The sequence below is a fragment of the Canis lupus genome, chromosome 37 (assembly GCF_003254725.2).
Source record: "Canis lupus dingo isolate Sandy chromosome 37, ASM325472v2, whole genome shotgun sequence".
Lineage (NCBI taxonomy): Eukaryota > Metazoa > Chordata > Mammalia > Carnivora > Canidae > Canis > Canis lupus.
In genome coordinates, this window is record NC_064279.1 from 24,815,710 (window position 1) to 24,826,748 (window position 11,039).

Genomic DNA, 11,039 nt, shown 5'->3' on the forward strand with positions numbered 1-11,039 from the left:
TAGTTTGTATGTAAAAGTCGTCATTCTCTTTCTGCCCTCTGGAACTATGTAAAGCAAGTCACATTTTCTTTCATATGAGATCCCAGATCCTGATGGGTCCCCACAGGGTGATCATATCTGTGGGGCTCTCTCCACTTGACCCTACCACTTGGTTATTATCCCTCTTAAAGCATGTCTCTCAGAACTGAACGCACTACTTCTGGAATTGTGTCCCTCCCTTTTGACAGATCTGGAAGGTCAGGTCCAAAGAAGTAAGACTTCCTGAAAGTCACACAACCAGGCCCACAACATGGATGGTCTGCTTAGGCTTATAGCCAGGAATGAGGGTGGCCATAGAGCCCTATCTCATCTCCTCCACCCCACCAGCAGCTTCCATATCTCATCTGCCTCCTCTTTGTAGATGACACTGGGCAGGTGGGCAAGCAGGAGATATGCTTCATGCCCTCCCCTCTCCCTTCCTTACAAGGGGCAGCCGTGGTGGGAGTCCAGAGAATTCTATTTACAGTCACCTCACTTGCACAAGCGGGGGATATGGACAGCAGGCTGGACTCGTCCAGGATGTGAAGCTCTGGGAGATGCCAGATTTTTATCATTGTCAGATACAATTTCCTCCCACTGCCTCTGCCCCTCCACCAGGCCCGTGGTGTCCATCTGTTTATGGAAACAACGAGGTCCTGGCTGTGTATTTTTAGACAGAGCGTTTTGTTGGGCAGGAGTGACTTCCCACCCAGAGCCCCACTTGTCAGCACCATCCAGCTTCTCTTCTCCATTTATTTGTTGTAACAACTCTAATAATATATAAAACCACAGAGCCAGAGGCTGAAGCTCCCTCAGAATGTGGTGGGTGCTGACCTTTCTCCCTACCTCCTCCTACAAGGGTGGATTTTCCTGTTTTGACCTGCTTCTGTTTTTGTTGTGTTTTGGCATTTTTTCTTTTCTGGTTCTTTTTCTTCTCCTGTCATTATTTTGAAAAAGAATAATGTGCAGCTCCTCCCACCCCCATTGAAAAATGAGCTTTATTTGAGGACTTCCTGAGGAATGGGAAATTGCACGGCTCGCTTGTGACAGCTGAGTCTGAGGAGGAGAGGAAATAACACGAAGGTCAAGGGGATAAACAGTATTTCAGTATTAGCACTATTGGGTCAATGATAGGCTCTTAGTGACCATCAGACCTAATCATCATTTTACAGGTAAGGAACCTGAGACACCCCAAAGGGAAGGGAGTCGTAAGTGGCAGCCTAGCAGGCTGTGCATCAGCGTGTGAGTGTCATCCCAGCACAAGGAGGCAGGGAGGGCAGGGGCAAATGGGAGCAGCCTCTTTGGGGAGAAGAAGCTTTAGGAGGGAGAGGTGACGAGCAGGAAAAGAAAAAGCTGGTAACACTTAAAGATAACACATATCCCTTTAGAAATCAACTGTAGGGGGACTGAGACATGGTCATGGTGGTTTAAATGAAACCCCATCAGATTCTGAACCATGTTTTTAACCAAACAGCTTTGAGGGCATTGAGCTTAATTTTTTCATGCAAGCAAACCATAGTGCATGCCAGGTTCCAAACTTAAACTATATGTGTAAAGTTTAAATGGTTTAAATTGTGAAAAACTTGACTTTCACCAAGTCCATGTAAAAGGACATTCAGGGGAAAAGCAATGGAGATGGGACTGGCATTGGGAGAACCAGATTCCAGCTTCAGGCCGGCCGCTAACTCCCAGTAGCACATGGCGGGGTGGGCGGTGATTTCAGCCCTCAGAGCCTCAGTTTCTTTATCTGAAAAATGCCAAACCAGCTTTTAAGGCAGCTCCCTTCTTTTAAAAAATATCCTTGTCTTATTGGAGAACCAACAATAGATAGGAGTTGGAGTACAGATCCCCCAACGGGCATGTAAATTGTTTTGTTTTCTCATACATACTGGAATAAAATCAAACTGAAACATGGAATAGCAGACAAATATGCCCCCTCTGGACGCAAGAGCCTGGCTTGGAAACGTGGTTCCAACTCGTACCCACTCTGTGGCCCTGCGGAGATTTCAACCTCATAGTACATTGGTTTCTTCATTATAAATGGAGACCTACTAGTACCTCGGGAGATAGTTCTGAGAATTTAATGAGTTAATATATCCAGAGTGCATAGAGCCTGTTATAGGGCAGGCAATGCATGTTAACTCTTAAAATATTGGTCTGCTTACATCTCAAATCACTTCATATACCACCGAATTTCTGAAAACAATGAACAAGAGGGTGAGTTCTAGTCCATTACAGAGGGAGGGATGGGAGAAAAACAAGTGTGGAGTATGAAAAGTTGGGAGTGGGACTAGCTTTTAGTTGTGATGTACCAGGAGGCATTACCCCTGCCACACGTTGAGGGTTTGGGAACAGGAGAGTCATCTCCCAGAGCTCTCCACTGGTCAGGCCCAGCATGCACCCCTGCACGTCTTGGAAGGTCTGCTGGTTCATGCTGGATGGCTGACACTGGGCTTGAGGGCACCATGCATCTATGGCTTCAAGTAGGGAGCAAGGACTCACCTGGGGATCAGAACACGTGGGCTCCACAGCTAGCTCTGGAACTGCTAGTCATGTGACCAGAAACTATCACTTCCACTCTCAAGCACTAGTTCATTGTTCATACGCCAATGAGGGGGACAAGATGAAAATGTCCCTGAGGTCTCTACCAGCTTATAGAATACATCTCCGGGACAGGGTCAAGTTCTGGGTAAATTCGCCCACCTTCCTCTGAAGGATTACAGGGGGCATTTCTGAACAGGCCAAGGAAGCTGAACCACACAAAGGCAATGCATGAGCCCCTCAAGACCTCTAAATTCCCTTCTGCTTTGATCCAGGTCCTTGTCCTGTGACCAGAGCGAGAGACAGGGAGGGCACCTTGGTATTTTCCAAGGACACCAGAACCACCTATTCCATGGCCCTTTTCCTAAAGGCAAGAGGAAGACCAGTAACCATTTCCCCCTAGGAATGCCACCAAATGGACCCAGCCTACCGGTTGCCCACCCTAGGTGTAGGTTCTCATAGAGTAAAAGTGTTTATTAAAATGCAGATTCTTGGGCCTGCTTGGCACCCAGCAAATCAGAATTTCCAATGACAGGACCTGCATATCTGTATTTTTTAAAACTTCCTGCAGGTGATTCTTATATAGGGTCTTATTTAAGAACTCTAGTTCCAAAGAATACCAAAGTATATTGCCATCCTTCTCTCAGCTGGAAGGTATAGACATCTGGTTGAGTGTGATGTGGCCATCCGTTACGCAGCTTGAGAGCCTGCCACATCAGGGCCCTCTACACATGCTGTGGGCCACAAAGAGATCAATACAACCCACCTGTTCCCTTCAGGGGCACACAGTGCACAGACAGAGATGAGGGAGTGAAGAGGGATGAAGAGACAGATCTCAGACAAGTAATTAAAATACAACTTGATGTGAGAGGTGTAATAAGAAATGGGTAAATATGATGAGCCATTGTAGAAAGCAGTGTATTAAGGAGTATGGCCTTTGGAAACACAGCCAGCAGAGTTAAGGTCCCCACTCCACCATTTACCAGCTATGAATTCCTGGGGGCCTCAGTTTCCTATTTTCTTAAAGGGGATAGGATACTCCGAGACTCATAAAAAACACATGACTGCACCTGGCACAGAATAGATACTTGGTGACCTCCAACCCTTTCCTTCTTGCCTTTGGATTTTACTAACGATACTCCATCCACCAGGATGCCACGGAGACAGAAGTGATCTCTTATCAGGAGCTATTGTTAACTCCAGTTGTCAGGGATAATAACATATTCATCTAGTTGTCTGAGAAAAGAGTTTGTTTTATTTCCCATTGTTAAGCTGAAAATAAGATTCTGTCCTCTGGGGATCTTGGGGGTTATTTGTTCTGGCCCTTCAGAGAGTTCTGGACCCCTGGGAGTGGCATGTCCTGGAAACAGAATACCTTGCTTTCCCAACGGGAGTGCAGTCCTCCAAGCAGCTCCTCCCCAACAGAGGAGTCCAGCGTGGTCTGGGACAGAGGCCAGCATCTCCTCTCTTGGGGACATGGAAGTCCCAAGATGCCAGGACAAATGGCCTTGTTTTTTGTTTGTTCTCTGTCAGCTGAGTCTATACTGTTTACAAAGTGCTTTCCCACGCATGGCCGACCCCATGATGATGTCAACGTGATGGTGGCGCTGACATCTGAATGATTCTCTCCCTCACCTCCTCCAAATCTTTGCTCAAAAGTCACCTTCTCTAATGAGGCTGACCCTGACCACCCTATGAAAACTGCAACCTGTGCACATCCCAGCACCCCCATCTTCCTTAACCTGCTCCACTCTTTAGAATTTACTTTTCTCATATGTCACGTGAGAATGCACCCTACAGACCAACTTTGTGCAGCACAAGGGCCGGAGTTGGTCTTGGCCAAGGGCCTCAACTGCTCTGACCTCACACCCATTTGAGCTCAGACCACACCTTCCAAATACCACCCTCAGCCAGCAACTGAGTACACCCACAAGACTGGGGCTCCATATGTTCGGCTCAGGCTTGACTCCCTGATGGTCTTGCTGACCCTGGAAGTCTCCACTCAGACTTGTCCCTCTCCTCAGAGCCAGACTTGCATGGTGGTCCCATAGCCCATGTTTCTCTAAGCCCTCTACTTTCCCTCCCATAGGCATTTCCTCTAAGGAACTCCTTGCATGTTCAATCCTAACTTGGGGTTCAGTTTTCAGAAGACCCAGATTAACACTCGTTAGCATTTCTCTACTAGTTCACGATGTCCTTTGCTTATGGTGTGTATCTCCTTCATCTCATCTCCATCCACAAGAAGGCAGGATTTTTAATTCTTGTGTTCACTGATGTACCCCAACACCTAGAAGGCGATCCTTCATGAATATTAATTAAATAAATAATGTCCATTTTACAGATAGGAAAATGAGGTTCGGAGAGGTTAAGTGACTTTGGCAAGTGGCTCAGCCAGTAAGTGGTGAAACTACACTTAGACCCCAGCCTTCCGACACACAAACTCTGATCTGTCCTCTCTCTTCCCTCCCTACTTCGTCCTCCCTTCCTCTGCACTCACCCAGATCTCCTCTGGACTCCATCCCTCTGTGTCTCTACTTCTGGGTCTTACTCTTGATGTTGTTTGCCTCTCTCATGTGCTCAGTCTTTGTGGTGTGTGGGTGGTGTGTATGTGGTGTGTGTTTGAGTGTGTATGTGTGTATGGTGTGTGTGTGGCATATGTGTATGTGTGTGTATTGTGATGTATGTGCAGTATGTGTGTATACGTGTGCTATATGTGTGTGGTATGTGTACCGTGTGTCTGTGTGTATGGTATGTGTTCTATCTGTGTGTGGAATGTGTGCATGCATGTGTGGTGTGTGTGCGTGGTGTTATATGTGGTAACTGTGTGTGGTATGTGTGCGTGTGTGTATGATGCTATGTGTGGTGTGTGTGTATATATGTGGTATGCGTGTATATAGTGTCTCTGTGTGCTCTTGTGCACATGTGCACGTGTGTGTGGTGTGTGTGTGTCTGCACGGTAGCTGAGGTCTCACTGTGTCAGTATTGCTCAAGGATGTAGAACTTGGGGCACAGGAAGGGTGAGGGAACACAGATGGAACCTGAAGGCAGCCACGAAGGTGTAAGCTAGGGAAGACCCCAGGAGAAGTGGCAGGACTGCCCAGGGAAGTGACAAAAGTGATAACAGAGACACACACACAGATGGGAGCCCAGATGACACCCCCCCCACACTCCACACCTTGTGACGTTGGCCTCATCCCTGAATTGTCTTCACCAAATTGTCATTCCCACTTTAGGAATTCCAGGTCAGTGTTCTTCACAGCAATAAAGACCAAATGATGGGGGATCCCTGGGTGGCTCAGCGGTTTAGCACCTGCCTTCAGCCCAGAGCATGATCCTGGAGTCTGGAGTCCCGGGATCGAGTCCCACATCAGGCTCCCTGTATGGGGCCTGCTTCTCCCTCTGCCTGTGTGTCTCTCTCGCTCTCGCTCTGTGTGTGTGTGTGTGTGTGTGTCATGAATAAATAAATAAAGTCTTAAAAAAAATGAAATGGTGGTGGTGACATGCTTGGTTGAGCTGCGCGTCTTCAAGGAAGGAGAGAGGTAGACACGGGTGACAGGAGAATCACAGGGAGCCCTGGGTTCTCTCAGACGGTGGCCCCAGATGCCGCCGCCCACTGAGTGGTTGGAAAGAGCACTTCGGCCTGTGGATTGTCGGGGGCGCAACAGAGACTTTCCCGACAGCGAAGGCAGCAGAGGTAAGGGAACAAGTGCCCAGGAAAAGCCGGGGGCCCGCCTTCCTGGAGCGTGGGATCCATTTCCATGTGCCAGGGGTGATTAATGCAAGGTCTTGAGGGCACCCCTGGGGCAGCGGAGACATTAGACTCCTGAGGACGGCAGGCAGTGGACAGAGCCCAGGACAGAGGGACAGTGGGCCTGGTGCTGCCTGCAGGGAGAGGCCGGGCACCAACTATGCCAGGGCCGTGAAGGGCAGGAGTGGAGGCGCCACTGCCTCTGCCCAGAGCCCTCCCAGCCCTGAGACCCCAGCTCCCAGGCCCTACGGGGGGATAAGCAGGAGGATGCGGGGAGCCGGTGTCCTGATTATCCTTCTGCAGTCACGGAGGGTAATAAGATGCAGAGCGCAGTGAGGCTCTCACCTGTGCACCCCGTCCTGCCCCATCCAGCACCTGTCAAAGTCACAACACACACTCTAAGGGGCTTACAGGCGCAGGGGCCGAACCTCCTGACTCAGCAGGGCTCGCCCTTCCTAGGCCTCACGCGGGCATCACGTGGGGCCTCACATAGGGCATCACGCGGGGCCTCACACCCACCCAGAGGCCAGCCAGGAAGGTGGACGGTACACTCTGCCACTGACTTGCTGAGGGACGGGGAACAGGGACAGGTGACCACAGTCGCCCCAAAAGGAGGCATGGGGGAGGAGAAGAGGATGATGCCCAGGCCCCTGGGGAGCTGCCCTCCTGCTCACACCCAGGGCCTGCACCCCAGGGTGCTCCCAGCCTAAGAACGGACCCTCATCACTGCCGTCGGGGAACCTCCGGGCCGTCGGGGGCCACGGCAGGGTGCAATGGGAATGGCGTGGAGTTTGTGAAAGCGCCCTGGAAAAGCAGAAAGGTTCTGAGCAAGGTGGGTTATTGTCCGCGCTCCACGAGCCTAGTGCCGTGGGTTCCTCTTCCCGAGCATTTTATTAGCACTTCATTGCTCTGAGTCTTATCTATATGAGGGGGGAAGAGACAGAAAATTTGGGGCGTCTCTTGCAGCTCAGACATTTGCGGACCCTGTTCACACAGCCAGGTAAGAAAGAGCAGGGGGTCTCGCCGCTTGTCCTGTAGAAGGAGCACAGGACAGCAGGAAACTCAGAGGCCTGCCCGAGCTCCGCCAACAGCTCCCGTGGCACTTTCCAGGCCCTGACCCCTTCTAAGCAACTAGGTCACGAGGTGGACGCCAGCCCCACAGGCCAGGGTTCAGTAGCACTCCCCACCCCCTAGAGTGTGGGCCCCACACAGCCCAGGCACAACCACAGGGGCTCAGTCCTACACCTCCTCTCTTATCTGGTGGTCTCGCGTCTTTGTCCATTCTTGGCTTCACTGCCCACTGGGGACGAGCAATCTAAGAACCAGACGAGCCAAGCACCAGCTGCCCTCTCCCTGCTCGCCTCCACGCTCTCTCCCTGCCCGGGTCCACTCTGAGGGGGCATGTGACAGAAAACAGATGGAAAAGTCTTTCTCCAGCTTCACCCTCGCAGGCATGCTCCCTTCGGGGGCCTCAGGAGACAGTCAAAGCCTCTTTCTCCTTCTCTGTGTCCCCTCTCTGAGGGCACAGATATAATGCTGAGCTCTGTGGATCTGAGGGGGTGGGTGGCGGGGGAGGTGGCATAGAGAGCTCAGTGGAGACGAGCCTGGCAGCGCTCATCGTCCTGGAGATTAATCCAAGCAGTCATTGACGAGGACCTGAGAGGAAGTCCCAGCAGGCTCACGCACTCTGCAAGGCACCGCCTGGCCTGGCGTCGTGCCCGCGCTTCCTGGATGTCAGCCAGGTCATCCAAGCCAGACCAAGACCAGAGAGAGGACAGCAGGGGAGCTCCATAGATCTTGGGCCTGGGGGAATTTTATTCTGCTGAGCAATAGACTCAGGGAATTCTAGAAGTCCTTAGAGCTCGTTCTTGCACAGAAACCTCCTCCACAGCTTCCCCGTCCGCGGGTCCTTTGGCCTCTACTTGGCCACCCCCATTGACAGGGTGCCCACGACCTCACAGGACAGTCCGTTTCACAGTGGGACAGCCCAGGATGGTGAGGCGGGGTTTGATGGAATAAAGTGTCTGGCTGACCCCTACCTCCCTCCAACCTCCTTTAGCTCCATAGCTGGGGCCCGGCTTGTGACGTGGGACACCCCTTCTCTGCGACTTTCCCCAGCAGTTCTCCAGGAAAAAAGCACAAAGGGAATGGACAACCGGGAGAGCCCTCCAGTGCCTGTGGCTCTGGCATTCTAACTTGGCAAATGGCAAAGAAACACAAACAAGGAAAACTTCTTTAACCTAAAGAACAGCCATAGCCCCCAACCCCAGGCTCTTCTTGCCCTCCTGACTTTGTTGGGTTGGTGCCCTCCCACTTCATTCAGAGACAGCCATCCAGGAGGCGGAGTCATAGAGGACAGCCATGACCAAGAGAGAACCAAATTCTGGGTTCTGGCTGCCTCAGTCTGTCCAAAATAACCAAGGAACTGAATAATCATGTGACCTTCATAAAGTTAATGCTCCCCCTCTGGCGCTCTTTGACTCACGCCTGGAGACCTATCCACGGCTTTGGACTCTGGATCACTGTGTCCAATAGATCCTCTTACCTTCGTATTGGGAGGGGGTGAGAATGACGGAGTTCCTTCCTGGAAATTCAGAGCTGTCCCATCTCTGCCATCCCATCTAGACGAGGCCTGGGGGTTGGAGGTAGTCTCGGATCTCTCTGAGAAGGTCTCCGTGTGCCCAAAGAGCAAAACTGGGTCTTGGGTGACATCCCAGGGTCCCTGCATTGTGAAACAAGTAGCAAAGAGGACAGGCGGCATGCTACCAGGAGGGCTCAGAAGGAGGACAGCCCCTATAGGTGTCTTGGAGACCCGCTGAGGTGCATTATCAGCCTGTGTGGGTCAGCATATGCCATGGTAAAGCGGACAGCAGGGATTGGCAAATCCGAAGCCCCATAGTGACCCGGAGGCCAGCATGACCACAGCGCCATGCTCTGTCATCAAGATGCCGCGAGGGCATGGTTCGCCGGATGGCGGCTTTATTTGCAGATCCTGGCTCCTGCTGGGCCCTCCTCCACCTTCCTGAGCTGTGAGTGTAAAAATGACTCAGACCAAGGCAGTCTTTCCATCTAAGCAGCCCGAACTAAATCTGATTCAGATATCACCATCCCGGCTCCATTCCCCAGGCGCTCCGGACGCTCCTAACCTACCCCACCATGTACGATGAAGGACCCCACCATCTCTGAGACCCCGTCTTAGAAAGGGGAGCAACTGGTCCCACGTGAGCACATGGCTGCCTTCCTGGGAGTACATCAAGAGTTCTGAAAGACCTTTCTGGCAGGAACCATCCTCCTTGCTGGCCCAAAACCATGGAATAAACAGTCCTCTCCTCAATTTGTAAATGTAATTTGGGAAACCACCCTTCCCCACATGCCCAGACCCATGTTTGGGCCCTGTGCCTGACTCTGCTGCCCTGCCTACTTCTTCCAGGGTGATAGCACATGACCCAAGACAAGCCAGACAGACTCAGCACAAGAGCTTCCAAGTATAACTGCTGCAAAAAGATACTTGCCATTTGGGATACTCAGCTGCCATTACCTAAGCTGGGGACTATTTGGTGTCCATTTTGCCACCTTAAAGAGAGCTCTCCCTGAGGATAGAGCCACTGCAGAAGAGAGCAAGGTGATAGAGTCTCAACATCATTGTCTGTCTGGAGCCAACCAAAGCTTAAATGGCTCTCCCTCTGAGCTTTAGATCTCTGGGTTGGAAGCAAAAAGAGCTGATACCAATCCCAACATCCTTCGTGGCATCTCTGTGCTCTTCATTAAGTGTCAGAAAAGTGAACCCTCCACTCCTCCTTCCCAGTAGGGCATCACTAAATCATCTGAGTCACCAACACTAGCCCCCAACAGACCAAAGAAAAATTCTAAAAAGCAGACTGTGGGAGGGCACAATGAATTGACTTGAAGAGTGAAACAGCAAGAATTTTGGAGTCCGGCAGATTTCTCTTGCTATGAAACCATTGACAAATTGTGATGTGCATTTGGGAGGACATCTTTTGTTTCATAGTAGAAATAATGGATAGGTATATCTTTATAAAAAAATTTTCAACTTAATACAAAAAAAAGAAAGATTCAGCCCTGAAAGCCCACCTTATTTTATCATCTCAATCCCACTTCCTTTCCTAGAGGTGACTTTAGTGATATCCTTCTAGACATTTTTCTTTGTATTTATCTAAGTTTCCAGACACAAACACACACACACACACACACACACACACAGGTAGTCTTATTCTTTTTTACATAAACAGTGTAGCAAAAACCATATCATACTGGCAAATAATGTATTTGCCACATTATTACTCAATCCTGAGCAGATAGCAGAAAATATTTCCCAGCTTCCTTTGCAGTTAGGTTGAGAACATGGGACTGAGTTACATCCAGTGGGAGTGTGAGCAGAAGTCACTTGTCAATTCTGGTCCAAGGCAATTATGTTGGCAATGCTTTCGTCCTGTTGCCTCTTTTTTATCCCCCTGGCCAGAGGTAAAGAATTCTAAAATGATGAGATTACAAGATGGAGGCAGCATGGCTTCCAAGTCCCTGCTTGGAAGAAAACCACACCAGAGCACCAACAGATCCACACTGGAGTGGGACATGAGCAAGAAATAAGCCTTGGTAGTGATATGTCTCTCAGATTTGATGTTTATGTTACTGAAGAATAGCCTAGACAATCCTGGATAATACAAATAAAATCATGCTATTCTTATTTTTCTGCATTTTTTTCTTCTAAACA

At 50.2% G+C, this 11,039-nt stretch overlaps 1 long non-coding RNA gene across 1 annotated transcript in view; it reads right to left on the minus strand.

The window, feature by feature from the left end:
• LOC112656629 (uncharacterized) overlaps positions 1 to 9,107 on the minus strand; it is a 172,070-nt gene extending 162,963 nt beyond the window's left edge. The window contains exon 1 of the long non-coding RNA XR_003134527.3: positions 8,853 to 9,107. This is a non-coding gene — a long non-coding RNA (uncharacterized LOC112656629). The remainder of the gene's footprint in view (positions 1 to 8,852) is intronic.
• Between the last annotated feature and the right edge of the window lie 1,932 nt (positions 9,108 to 11,039).